Source organism: Pteropus medius, unplaced genomic scaffold (genome assembly GCF_902729225.1).
Source record: "Pteropus medius unplaced genomic scaffold, Ma_sr-lr_union100, whole genome shotgun sequence".
Lineage (NCBI taxonomy): Eukaryota > Metazoa > Chordata > Mammalia > Chiroptera > Pteropodidae > Pteropus > Pteropus medius.
The window spans coordinates 12,137,206-12,152,340 of NW_024351729.1; the positions used below are offsets into that span (position 1 = coordinate 12,137,206).

The 15,135-nt window shown below is 37.8% G+C and overlaps 1 pseudogene; it reads right to left on the reverse strand.

Annotated features, from left to right (window-relative positions):
• Positions 1-11,404: 11,404 nt before the first annotated feature.
• On the reverse strand, positions 11,405-11,526 carry LOC120587848 (uncharacterized; annotated as a pseudogene).
• Between the last annotated feature and the right edge of the window lie 3,609 nt (positions 11,527-15,135).

Here is a 15,135-nt window from a genome sequence, read left to right on the forward strand (position 1 = left end):
TCTGATATCTTCGACTGCAGGGATCTGAAGGCAAAGGTTAACAATGTGTTAGAGTGGTGAAAAGGTCTTTGAATTCCTATTTGGATTCTTAGTACTAAGATTCAATAGTCATGTGCCCTTGAGAAAAGTGTACCTTTCTGATCCTCAGTGTTCTTATCTATAAAAGGAACATAACAAGGGTGTCTACATCGGACAGCTGCTGTGAAAATGAAATGATATTGGTACAATGTCTTCCAGGCCCTCTTGGTCAGTCAATCACCACATAGTACTTAGTGATTAATTTCAATGTCCCGTGTACCCCACTTGGGGCCAGGAGCAGCGGGGGAAGCCAGTGAGGCACTTGTCTTAGGAGCAAAAGTTAAGGGGTCAAGAAAAACTAGGTGGTCAGATAAATGATATCTAAACACATTTTTTTAAAATAAAAATTATGCAAAAAATTCTATAGTGAACAAAATTTCAAAATGTTAAATAAAGACCAGATTGGTATTACTGATTTTTCCCTTTTGCTTCAGACTTAAAACAGCTAGGCCTGGCACAGGACTGAACTTTCTGGGCCCCTCACAGTCCTCAGCACATACACCAAATATGTGTTGACACTTGGGTGATTGTAGAATAACAAAATCAGCTCGGTTTAGTCAGTTGTTCCACAAATTGTTTATATTATATGCCAGGCACTATTCTAGGTCCTGGAGATATCCAGGACAAATAACCAGACAAAACCCTTGCCTCCATGGGTCTTGCATCTAAGTGGGGGAAACACAAAATAAAGAAAGAAATGAAAAAAAAAAAATCCATAGTATGTCAGATACAGCAGAAGAGAAGATCAGGTATTCTATGGGTGGAGCTAGGAAATGAAATTTTAAATGGTGGTCAGAGAAGGCCTCACTGAGAAAATGACAAATGAGCCAAGACCTAAAAAGTGAGGAAGCAAATCATCTGAAAGGAAATCATCCCATGCTTGTGCAAGAGGCCTGAAGATGGTTGTTCCAGGGTTAGCCAAGAGAAACTGGCAGCTTCACTGTCAGAGCGGAGGGCTTTCCGTAGGTGGTGAGTAAAAAAAAATCTATGCCTGGCAGCATTGGGAATAGAGACAGCAAACTCTATAACAAAAGGGAAAACCCTGATTTTGGTGCATGAGTGGATACTTGGGGAAAAAAAAGGAGTGTTCTGAAGGAAAAAAAGGGAGGTTTGGTGAGCAGCCAGTAGTGTCTGCATTAGGAACTCATTTCTTAGTAAGAATGTGAGATGCGGTAGATTCCTAGAAGAAGGGCTTCAAAGGGAAGTGATAGTACTGAGAGTAAAAGCAGGAAAGAAAACAAGACAAGCTTCTGAGTTTGAGGAAAACAAGTACTTCTCACTTTTTAGTTCTTCCTGGTGATTAGAAAGAAGGCGTCACCCTAGGAACTGGAATTGGAGCAAATACTCCCTGATCTGCACTTTAATCTCATATTAAAAAAAAAAACAAACAACAAAAAAAAATTAATTATTCCAGTGGCTAACAGAGGTCTTCCTTGTCCATGCAATGTTGTCTATAAGATTATAGTATGGAGTAATAGGCAAGGAGTCCAACTTGAATATCTCGAGGCTTATATCAGCAAGCTGGATAACACAGATAAAGCTATGATTTTTTGTTTTGCAAATACCAAATTCTAAATATATGGATGATATGGATTGCAACGATGGGTACACAACCATTGTTCCAGACATCTTTGCAAGGTAAGAACAGTAGCATCCTTCTGATGACTAGTCTTTCTCCTAGTTTGCAACCAAGAAATGCCAAAAAACATTGACGAAGAAACAGAATTAATATCTGAAATAGTACTGCTATGCCTAGATATTTGGTGTTGGATTTTGCCATGGAATAGTGGCTTTATACCATTTAATAATGAAATGTCCAGAATTCCAGGTGGGAGTGTCAATCTATAGCATTGTCAAAGCTTTTGAAAATGTTTACAGTTTATAGAACCCTACGTTCTTCATTTTTGTTCAAAACTATGTTGTACTTCCTCTTGAGCAAGTCTCTTCCCTGACCCAGAAAATGAATGAACACTGCTAAGATTTTTTCTTGGGCAAACTCATGGATTTGTGCTCAGAAGAAAGAAGACTCTAACTGTGAAGACAAACCTTATGTTGAGGAGGCAAGAAAGATCTAACAGACTCGCTGAACCAATACCTTCAGCAATGGCAGAGTGCAACCTTTTTCAAAATTGACTTTCTCCAAAAATTGTTTGGAAATGCTTAGATCTTTGGATTTAATTTTCAGGTTATATAAAATGTCATCTCGTGAAATTCTAAAATCTTATTTCATCTTATACATAATTTCTACTATGAAATAAAAAAAAGAACTCTGCTTGCCTTCATCCCAAATTTGCTTAGAGTAATGCTTCAAAGCTATCCTTTTCTCTAAACTTAAGAAGTATCTCAAAATTTTTCATATTACTAATATTCAATGATAAAATAGGAGAGGATATTAGTCAGGATAGACTAAGTTATGATACAGCTATAAATAAAACCTAAAATCTCAGTGGCTTCATTCCATAAATGTTTATTTTTAGCTCACACAAAGTTCAGTATGTGTGAGGCAGTCCTCCTTCATCTTGTCAGCACACCACCAGGAATGCGAGGCTCCCATGGTCACCATGGCAGTGGAGGAAAAACTGGAAAATCATATGGAGCTATTCTACCTACATCTAATGGCTGGAATTTGGTCACATGACCCCAACCTACTAGGGAAGCTGGAAAGGAAATGCACAGGAGCTTATGCATGCAGTGCCCTAATGAGCACAAACAGCTCTGCTTTAGTCTGCTTTGTAATTCCAAACACCCCTTTGTTCCTTCTTTTCCCACATAGAAACCAGTCAGTGATGCCCAGCACCCCCACCTCCGAGATCCACTGCATTCAGTTTAAAGTCCAGGAACTCTGAGTGATATAGAATAGTCTCTAACATGTGGTTGTGGTTGCTCCCGGGCTAGAGACCAGTGAACTTGAAAAAGATTAATCATCTGTCCCGTCCAATGTACAATGGTGGAGAAGAAAAAGAGATGCGAAGCAAGTATGCATCTGTAGTTCTGAAATCCTACTTGCCACGTTTTGGAGACCCTACCCAGGGAGATGGGGTTCCTTAATAGCTCTGATTCTGTCCTCTGGGATGGACTTTTCTTGTTTAGCATCTTCTCTGACCACACTTGAAATGGGTGTGAGGAATCTTCTCCTCCAGGCTGTTGCTTTCAACCTTTGCTTCTGCTCACGGAAAGTTGAGGACCAAAGGTTGTTGTACAGCTCAAATTGTCAGAGGCCATTTATATTCCAGGCTCGTGGTTTTTTGGTGGGAATACCTATTCTTCAAAAATTCAGTAGATGTTTGATTTGATTCTAATCAGCTCCATGTGGTAATAAACACATTCAAATGTGTCTTTCAGGCATAGTTCTCAAGTCCACTCTGTCTCTCTATTCTTACCTCTATTCCTATCACTTTCAACTTTTAATGTGGGCTACTTTTCAAATTTGGAAAGTCACTCCCTCATTCTGATCTGTTTCCAGTCACTTTACATTTTATTGGGGGTTTGCTGTTCAAACCTTTTTTAAACTCCACATTTTGGGAACTAGAAACAGTAGGCTTTTCCAAACCTACCATGGCTAAAATTTTTGGACCTGATTTCTGTTTGTAAACCAATCAGTTCTCTTCTGAGCTCATTTCTTTTTTATAATATCTTTCCAAACACAGCCAATAGTTACCAACACACAATACCAACATACTGTATTCCAACATTTCTCCCTCAAAGTGTCAGCTCAGTAAGCACATGGTCTGTCTTCTAAATTATTGTACATGACAAATTTGCCAAATATTTTGCTTCTGCCTAATATGAATCAAGATTTTTCTAGTCTCTGATGTTAGTTTCTTTACCACTAGTGGCCATCCACTAATCCAGTGTTCCATATGGATACCTTGAGTTTCAGTGATTTAACAAAACATATATTATTCCAGCATATACAATGTCTAATACATGACAGGTGACCTCCCTCATCTTATAACTATATCATCTTGAATACCTGGCTTCCAAGGTGACTGGATTTCAGGGTTAAAGGGCTGGACAGCCACATTGAAAACTTTAAAGGATGGTCATCAGCAAGAACCCCATTAAAGAGCTCCAACCTAACTGCAGAGTAAGTTAAGAAACATCATTTAGGATATGGACTTGGGGATGAAGCACTCGTCTCTGTCACATACATCCCCAAAATATCAAATCCAAAAATATCCACCAAAAAATTTAAAGTTTGGGCAAATAACTTAACTTAATTCAAGCATAACATCTGATGTACAATTGCCTCTCCTAAAAAGATTTGTAAAAACTCAATAAAATTATTTCTAATTTGTTCTAGGTTTTACACATAGGGATATCATATTCTTATTCAGGGTTTAGTATTTTTTTATGAAAGAATCACAGGAAGTAGTTTTGACCATTGGCAGCCATGCAAGTGACTGGTGAGTCACAAAACCAGAGGGGCAAGCTTCTGCTCTGAGGTAGAGCCCAGATTTCTAAACATCAAGAAACCGGAGTGAGTGAGTGTTGAGGATCAGAGGGAAGATGCAATTGCAAAGAAATGTTCGTTGTCTTCAGTTTCATTTTAGGAATCCATAGGATCACTGTGTATGGGGGTGAGCCTCTGAGGTTATAGGTCAGGATGAAGCAGACAGTAGGATCCTCTAGACTTTTACACATTTCCTGGAATTTGCCTCCCTACTTCCAATCTCAATCACTCCTTTTTACCATTTTTATTATATTTGCAACTCATTTTTGTTGACTTATTTTTCATCTTAAAATATATCCTTGGGTTAGAATTCCCTTTTTATTCTAGATTTAAGACTTCATATCTCAAATAACATTTGGCAGGAAGTTAGCAGAAACATATGGGTCTCAGCATTTTGATGCCCAGACTGGCTTCTGCCAACACATTTCTTTGCTGTCATATAGATAACAACAATGTTTGGGACTGTTGGGGAATCATCCGACACAGCTCGAGCTAAGGAATGCCACTGCCTAACAGCCTTTGTGTATAGCTGAGGACTTCTTATCCCTGAGTCTGAGAATTGTCAGGGGTGGGAGAGAGGCTGAGTAAGGCAGCATCCACTTCCTAAAGCTTCAGGAGCTCCAGGTAGTATCTCTTAACTTTAGGCAGCCCATACAGTGATAGGATGACTGAGACAGGAAAATGGAGGGGATCAATCAGAATCCAATCCAGAAAACAGAAACCACTCTAGTTTTTAAAAGAATAGAAGTGATTAGTAGCACAGGTAATGAAAGAGCTAAAAATCAAACAGGAGATGGTAAGGAAACCCAGAGATTAGGCAGAATAGGAAGCTATTAGTACCTTCGAGTGGAGGGCAATGGGGAAGACAAAGTTACCAGAACTTGGTGGAAGCTGGAACTGTGATGAGCTTGTCCAGTGGGATTCGGAGCCAAAAAAGAAACTCAGCCACTGCCAGAGACACCTCCTGAGGCTATTAGGGAGCTGGGAAATAGCCTGGCTTTACTTTCTCCCACCTTCAATCTTCTTCCAGTACTTCCTGCTAAATGAAACAGAAAGCAACAGTCACTATAGCCTGGAACACCAGCCTCAGGCATTAGGCTCCCTGCCATATAGATGGATCTGAGAGCAAATAGGACAGGGCTGACTTGAATAGGGTAGGAGGAATTAACGGCTAGGATGAAATAAACCAACCTACCCTGTGATCTGAAGTAGGTACATCCACTTCCCCATCAATTTTTCTTGAGCCAATTCAGTGTTTGGAATGTTGACACAAGAAGGAAACCAATCCTGAACACTTGGTATAATAATCTTGGTGCCATTTTATTTATAGGCAATTGGGACTCAAAGGGGTTAATTGCTATTAAGATATCAAGAAACTGTCTAATATTTTCAGGTTTCAGCCAAGGGAATTCTAAGCTGGAAAAAAAAATTTTTTTTAAAGCTGTGTGTGGAGAGTATAGGGGATGGAATGATGCCTATAAAGAGGCACAATCTACAGGTCAATATCTATGTCTTCAAAAATAGGAGGTGTGGTGCCAGGGAGTAGAGTGAGAGTAGAATATTATACAGAAACCATAGCAAGAATGTTTATATGATTAAATCAGTTCACTAAGGTTGGAGAAGGAGATTGAGCATCATGTCGAGGCATAAAAATCTCCAGGAAAAAACACAATAAGTAGTCATAATCATCAGAGCGCAAAGCTCAGCTGTGAAGAGGGGACTTCATTCACTCACCCATGAAGTGCTGACCAAACTATTCAAAGGCTAGAGATGCTAAATCTAACCTGTGCTTGCCCCTCAGATGTCTACAGTATAACAGGAAAGGACAGAAGTAACACAATCAAAATAAAATAGAATAAATAATATAACAACATAACATAAAGGAGAGGCATCCTAATTCCACGGAAGGAGCGATAGCATGCTAGAAATTTCTTAGGTAAGGGATAACTTTGACTTGTTAAAGAAAATGCAAATAGGAGTCATGAGAAGTGATTTTAGAGAGAACTAGGGACTATCTAACTGAACACATTTGGAAATCACATTAATTCACATCTTCCCCAAATCAGTGGGATGATATTGAAGGGTTTTAAATAGAGAAGGCACATGAACAAATATGGCTTTAGAAAGATGATGATGACAGTATAACAGATGATGAATTGGAGAGGAATCAGGCTAGAGGCAGGATAGAAGTTCAGGGATTGTTTCGATAAATAGGCAAGAAGTGAGAAGAATCTGGAATGAAGTATTAACAGTGAAAATGAATAGAAGAGGTGAATATAAGAGATTACTTAAGAACATGGATATGAGATTAAGATTATTAGGGACTATTTGAAAGCAGAAGTGGTAGAAAGTTAGGATTATGTCCAACTGTCAGGCTAGATAACTTTTCAGGTAGTTCATTATCTAAAATAGACAAGACAAAAGATGGGGTTAGTTTAGGACAGATTGGGTTTGAGCTGCTGTGAGATAATTCAAATGGACATCTTGCTAGGAAATTAGGAGAAATATCTAAATTGGTAGCCAATATTTGGGGGAATCATTGCCATTCGTTTGGGCCACTGGAGTAGAGAAATGCCATCGCCCAGGAGAAACATTGTGGAGAAGAATGCTGTGGTTGGACTTCTGGGGAATACCAACAACTAAGGAGATGGAAGAAGAGAACTGAGAAGGGCCAGTGTGAAAGAAGGAAAGATTTCATGGAGTCAATGGGAAAGATTTCAAAAAAATTATAATTGACATTGCCAAAATACTGGCAAGGTGATAAAAGCTAAAGTGTTTCCATTGGTTTTTGAAAATAAGAGGTCATTGGTGAGTTTTGCATTTTCTCTGGACTAGTAGAAATTGAGCTATGTGACCTTGAGCAAGAAATTTAATAATAATCCCTACTCACAGAGTCGTAAAAAATAAATGAAATTTCTGCCCACCCAGGAAAGGTAAGTCTCTCTCTCTGGAATTTACTTCTTTTAGGCTTATTTGCATTCACAGTACTCCAATATGTTTTTAAAATATATGACCTTGAAGAAAAGACAGACTTTTCAACGAATAATGTTAATGCTAGAAGAACTGGACATTCACATGCAAAAAAAAAAACAAAAAACAAAAAATGAATCTAGATACAGACCTTGCATCCTTCACAGAAATTAACAAAATAAATCTAAGACTTAAATGTAACACTCAGAACTATTAAACTCCTAGAAAATAGCATAGGAGAAAATCTAGATGACCTTGGGTATGGTGATGGATTTTAGATATAATACCAAAGGCACAATCCATGAAATAAATAATTGATAAGCTAGAATTTAGTAAAATTAAAAACTTCTGCCTTGCAAAAGACAATGTCAAGAGGATGGAAAGACCACAAACTGGGAAAAAATATTTATAAAAGACAGATCTGAAAATGAACTGTTATCCAAAATATACAAAGAACTTTTAAAACTCAATAAGAAAACAAAAATGGGTCAACGACCTTAGTAGACACCTCACCGAAGAAGATATACCAATGGCAAATAAGCATATGAAGAGATGCTTAACATCATAGCATCAGGAAAATACAAATTAAAATGAGATACCACTACACACTTATTAGCCCAAATCCAAAACATCAACAACGGAAGTCCTTGTCAGAATGTTGAATCATGCCAGCACTCAGAAATATGCTCTTCATGTTGAACCTCATATCAACTTCTTCATATCAACCTCTTCATATTCAACCTCTCTGGACAGCTTCAAGTTATATTCCCAGGCATGTTGTTCTAAAACGTGTTGGTATACATAAGCCCTTCAGTGAATAATTCTCATTCTATTCATACCACAGACAGTGCTTCTTTCTTGCACTACACTAAGACCTGGTCCTAGTTTTGTTATAGACCAGGGGTTAGCAAACTAGGGCCCATAGGCTGGACACCTAAAACCGTTGTAAAATTATGGAACACAGCCACCCCCATTAACTTACGTATTGTCAATGGCTCCTTTCATGCTATAGTGGCGGAGTTGAGTAGTAGAAAAAAAAAATCACATGGACTACAAAGCCTAAAATATTTACTATCTGACCCTTTAAAAGAAAGTTTAATAATCCCTAGTCTAAATCAACTCTTTGCAACAGTTTTTCTGCAGTGATGAAAATGTATAACCTGCATTGTCCAACCTGCTAGCCACTAGCCACATGTGGTTACTGAGTACTTGATATATTGCTAGTGTGACTGAGATAATTTTTTATTTAATTTCATTTTAACTTGTTTATAGTTATGTATGGCTAGTGGCTATTGGTTTGGACATCACAGGTGTAGAAGGAATGAAAGGAGTTGGGAAGGGGTACAGGTTTCTAGAAGGACAAACACATCGTAAAGTCAGCCGTCTTGTTAAGGATTTTGCATAATCTTTAGTAAATGGAAGGCTGCTTCCTCTAGCCAAGGGGAGAAGCCCACCCCAGCTGGTCTAGGGATCAGAGGAATTGGGGGGTTGACAGTACACAAGTACATTCACCCAGAAGTCTTCATCTCAGGTCTCAGGGTCCTGAATTTAGTGTAGAAGAGACTGCCACAGCGAATTCAACCTTTTAAAAGTTCCACTACTCTTTCATTTAAATCTTAGGCATAATTATTAGCATAGCCTTCTGAACACAGAAGATGAGGGTCTCTTTAAACACTGCCACTGAGGCGTTCTGGGTTTCATGCCATGCCCCAAATTGATAGATTTTTGCCTTGAGTCTTCTTTCTTTCCTCCTGTGGATGCTAACAACAGCCAACTCATTCCCCAATTCTCATAACTACCTGTGCCCCAGATCTTTCAAGCATTGGACCTATTGCATAAGCCAATACATTCCCTTCCACATAGTCCTCCTCTCAGTCTATCATAGCTGAAACCTAAGAAATTGTGATGCTATGCCATGCCAGAGGTAATCATTGCCCCACTTATCAGTAACTGGGGTTATTTCATCTATCCCATCAGTATCCCATTCTGAGTATCTGCTTCCTATAACTACTCTTGGTATCAACTTTCTTAGTCTGTGTTCCCCGCGAAGCAGACCCTGAGACAAGGATTTGAGTGCATATGGTTTATGGGGACTGATTCCAGGGGAGAGGGGTCAGTAAGTGGGAAAGCAAGACAGGAAAGAGTAGAAAGCTAGTGGATATTTCTGTGGACGTCAATTGGGATCAAATCCTGCTGTGACCCCGGGGAAACAGTATGGAACATACTCTGGACTTTTCCTCCTACATCATTGACTGGTTAATACTCCCAACATGTCAATTTTCCACCTTCCCTGTGCTTAAGATGTGATAAAACTCTCAGGTGGCAGGACAATTGAGGGCACTTACCATCTTTGTGTTCAGAAATGATGAGTGTTGGGGTGGTACGGGCAAGTCACCAACAGCATCTGCTACAACACTGAGTACATTTTAAAAGCCTTGAGTCCATAATTATAAACAAAGAGGTCTGGTCAAAGCACTAAAAGCAAAATCAAAACAAAATACACACATACATGCACACACATACACACACCCACACACGATCTTCTTGGTCACCTTTGGAGGTAACCAGTATACAATACTTCACTCTGACAATTGGCAATTGAAGGGCAAAATCAAGCTATGAACCCAACTTTGCTGTGTAAACTGTATTTCAGAGTAATCAATTAGCCATGGTCGATGAGGGAAAAGTCTTCTTTAAAGAAAAATTATCATTTCTCATCATCGTTTTATGGGAATGAAATAACACGAAGTCATTAATTTGCTTTAATCTATTTCAGAATAAAAAGGGAATTGATGAAACAAGTGAGGGGAAATCTTGATAAATGTTGAATTGATTTGAATCTCCTATGTAGAGGTTCACTCTACTATTCTTGTTTTTTGGTTTTTTTTTTTCTTGTTTTTTAAACTAAAAGAGAGAAAGTCCTTTTCTTTTCTCACTTCCTCCAGCACTATTATTAGCCTTCGGTTGCATACACATTCTTATAATCCTGATTACCCATTATTAAAATACACAAAGCAGTAAATAATGCCGTTGAACTGCAAGCTGCAGCATTTTTCCTAAGATGCAAGTTCCGAACAATGAAGTTTGTTTCTACTTTGATCATATAATAACCTTAAAATTTCTTTGATGAACTGACCCACTTATAGACAGCCAATGCTTGTTATGAAATCTTGCATGTAGACACACCTCATAGGTTTGTTGTGTGGATTTTTAAAACAAAGAATATAGAGCTCCCATCAGAGTGTCTGGCACATAGGTAAGGTAATAAGTGTAGACACTTTTTTTCACTGTCTTCTCCCCTTCCTAGACCTAAGTAGGAAAAGCTCCTTTTAGTTCCTTCCAAATGTAAATATATTACCTGAGAAGGGTACTAAGTTAACTCATTAGCACCTCCTAACACATGAGCAGAGTTTACCAGATTAACTACAGAAAACAAGATCCTGAGGCAATGGGATATCAGTTGCATAAATGTTGACACAGACAAGCTAGCATGGAAAGTAAATAAATAATGTTCTATCTTATATTGGTTTGGGGAGGTGCACTTTCTGAGGGGCTTTTGTTATCAGGCTCATTTAATCCTCAGAGACCTCGGTGTGAGAGAGGAGGCTCAATCAGCTTTAAAGCATGGACCCAGCCTCAAACAGCTCACAAATGACAGAGCTGGAACTGGAGTGCAAATCTGCTGATATGGAAGTCCAAAGGAGGCCAGAATGAAAACACTGAAAAAGAAGGGAACAGTTGGGCAAGATGAGGATTTCTTAAAGATGGAATAAGAGATGGGGTGCTTCCCCCTTATGAAGGGGGAAGTGTGTTTGCAATTTTTTTTTTGTTTTTAGACGAGGCAACCCTTGCTTGACCTCACAGATTGCAAGGACTTATCAGCTTACAATTTCTTAGTTTTTACACCTACAGCACCTGGTCTTCCTAGGTGGTCTCCCATTCAAGTACTAACCAAGCTCAACCATGCTTAGCTTCTTCCAAGATCAGACGAAATCGGGCATGTTCAGGGTGGCATGGCCGTAGACTGTGACTTTTGTTTCTATATTTGTCCCTACCTTATTTATACTGAATTACACATGGTACAGTTTTTTTGGTGACCTGGAATAGCTTAATATCCAGTTCTCAAATAAAGTCTCCAGAATATTCATGATTGTGTTGTTTTTACATACAGCTGAAAGCAAAATAAGATATCATTTTAAATTTCCTAAAAAACAATCTTCAAATGATACTAGCTTCATTTTTTTTGTATTCTTGACTACATATATGATATTCAATTTTTTTTACTTCCTTGAAAAACTATTGATAATTACCCCTGTTACAGTCACATGAAATCTAGGGCATAGTGAGTTTAAATATCAAAAGATAACCTATTTTTACATCTTTCCTGTGGAAAACGCTTAAAGATTCTTATATATTTTGCTGATTTTATAAGTCATACCTATTTGTAGCTTTATAAACTCAAACATTAAAGAAGTGTATAAATGAAACAGCAATGTTTCCCCCATAATCCCATTCTTTAGCATGAACCACAATTAATAGCTATGCAGCTCTTCTTCAGGCTTTTTATTTTACAGAATTTACGAAGCCCTTCCACATACTTCATCTCATTGAAACCTCACAACAGCAGTATTCAATTATAAATGTGAGATTGGGGAAATTGTTTTCCAGTGAACTTTAATAACCTTCTCACAAAAGGGAGCTACCATGACTGACTACCTTCTATTCACATTTTTGCAAACCCAAGCCTAGATTGATTCACTGTGACCTTTCATGCTCAATTCATATAGCAAAGAACAGACTGGGCTGTGGAGAGCAGAATCAATTCAAAATCTGCTAAGCATTTTGGTTCTATCAGCTACGGCCTTAGCTAAATGCAAAATATTTGCATGGGTAATAGATAAAGATGTAGCAATCTTCCAAAATACTCGAAAGAATGCATCTTCAAGATCACTAACACAGAAACATATGGGACCAGCCAGTCTAAACTGTGGTATAAAATTGAGTTCAAATTAGAGTAAATTGTGGTATCTCCTCCCATATAAGTGGGTAGATATATACTTCACACGTCAATTACCACTGGAGATAAAGTAACAGCTCTTAAATTAATGGAATAAAACAAGTCCCCCCAGGCTAACAGCACAGTCTTGGGGTTAGCTGCTTAATTAGTGGGGTCTTTGTTCTAATAGATCTTTTAGATAGGATCTTGAAATCAAGTCCGGGTGGGGGAGGAGGGAGGTAGAGAGAGCTTGGAGTCTTAGATGAATCCAGTTACCATATTTTTAAACTACACTAATGGAAAGATAAGGATTCCAAAAAGCCAAATTAACTTCATCTCTTAAATTAGTTTGTATATAACGAACTGTTTATTTTGGCCTGGGAAGTTACTTCAACAAAGCCATTATGATGGCCAAGGACTAACCATGATTAAATTTCACTCCAAGGACAAACTGAAGGATAGGGCATATTTTTTTAATCTTCATCTATTTTCTAAATCATGAGCAAAAATGTTTACTAGGTAAATTAGTCATCTTTACTATTGTGGCTTTAACGTTTGATGTCTGAATTCTTCTCTTTCAATTCTTTGGTTTCAACCTGAAGCAGGAAGAAGTGGCAACTGAAGTAGATTTGATTTTCACTGAAACAAAAAGGCAGCAACAAGTCTCTGAGCTCCCTGGACTCTGAACAAAATGCAGAATGACATGGAGTACTGTGACCTAGCTTGAAATGTTGTAATGGCCCTGATAGTGATTCATGTCTTCGCAAAACAAAGGGCTATCTCTCTAACCCTTCACAGCTTAGGCAGTGCCTCCTCCACTGAGCTGCCTTTGATGATGAGACTCTGGCAGCTGGTCTAAGAGAGAAAAGAACATTCAGGGAATTTTAAGTGGTTTGGATCAGCAATTGTCATATGCAATTGATGTTCATTTACATTTCACTAGCCAAACTCTAATGTTGCTGAAAATTGGAAAAAAATATTTCAAATACTAATCAAGCCCAATCCTATTTTAATGTAAAAAATGAGCTGTCTTACCTTTTTTCAGTCCTAGCCTCAGAGGGAGATTTAATATTTCCTGATAGTGCTTTAAATACTTTGCTGTTCAGACTTCAGTGAATCCACAATAATTACATCAGTTAAACCAGCTTGGTTTTTCCAAAGCTGTTTCAAGTTTAGGGTACCTTTGAACTTCTTATCATGGCATTCATCCTTTGATGTCAGGTTTCATAGAAAAGGGCCAATCCTCAGATAGATCACTTAACCATTTAACCCATTTACCTATCAATTGTTTATATTTTAATCTATCGACTTATTGGTCTACAATTTCCCAGCCTCCTTCTTTCCAGGAAGTTTAATTGCACAGAATCTAGGAGCCATATGCTATTCCCAGTGGAGAGTTTCAAGAAAGTCCCAGTGATTTTTAATTCCCAGAAGATCAAGCAATAAAGACTTCAGTAGATTATCATTAAGAACTTACTTAACATTTAGTGTCTAATTAAGCCTTTTATAGGAGCTTTTATTTTGTCATTTCTATAAAGAAGGCTAAAAAATTATCTTTGTTTCACAGGTGAAGAAAGTGTGAAATATCAATATACCATTGTGTTTTTTTTTTTTTTGAGAGGCGGTGGTGCGTGCCTGCCAGTTTCTTTAAGGAAAAATTAATTCTACTCACCCCTCATTACTCCCTCAAGAAATCCAACAATTTCATCATAGTTTTGGCTGCAATCAGTGTGCTCATTCTTACTGAACCACACTTTCCAGTAAAATGAGATCTTCTTGATATGCTGTATTGGCAATCGCAGGCTTCACTTCTATAATTGAACAAACAAAAGAGCACATATTTTCCTTCAGAATCACCAAAGAGCACTAAACACATTTACATAAAGCCATAAAGCAAGTGGAAGAATTAGAAGGCTTCCCCTCTGTGTGAGCAGTGGCAAGCCTAGTCTTCCTAGTCTACCATGAGGGTAGTAGGTATAGATCCTCTTTATTTCTCTAGATGACCACTGAATCCCCACAGCAGAATCTGTCTTAGCTTCCTTGAAAGTATAAAGAGTACCACTACAAACCAGTGGTCATATTCTGGAACTTTTTAGTTATTTTCCCCATAATTTCCTGTGTAAAAATAAATTAGAAGTCATAGAGTGGATGTTTATTAATAAAAAAAAGAAATTAGCAAAGAGGTAAACGTAAATAATTGTGAAATTAGAGCAGGCCTGCACAATACAGACATTTTAGAGTCCAGATAGAGGAGAGATGATAACAAGACAAGGTTTGCTCTGAAATTCTCAGTCAACATTTATCATGTTTTTCTCTTAATTTTCTAATAACCATTTATTATTTTATACTTGATTATCTCTTATAAATCCAAACTCTCGTTATTTAATGCTCTATTTTTTAATACTGCCTTACCCCATTTTCATGCTGCTCCAAGATAAATATCAGCAACTAAATTTTCTGTTTTCATTTTAAGTGGGAAAACTTTTGATGATATTAATAGGCTAACTTAGAAAAGGTTACCTATCGAGGCATAAATTTATACTGTGTGTATTATTAAAGCTAAGTTGAGATGCTATATGGTAAGATTTTCAAATTTGGGGTCAGAGGAAATAGGTCTAGTTCTGATTTTGCCCTTTAA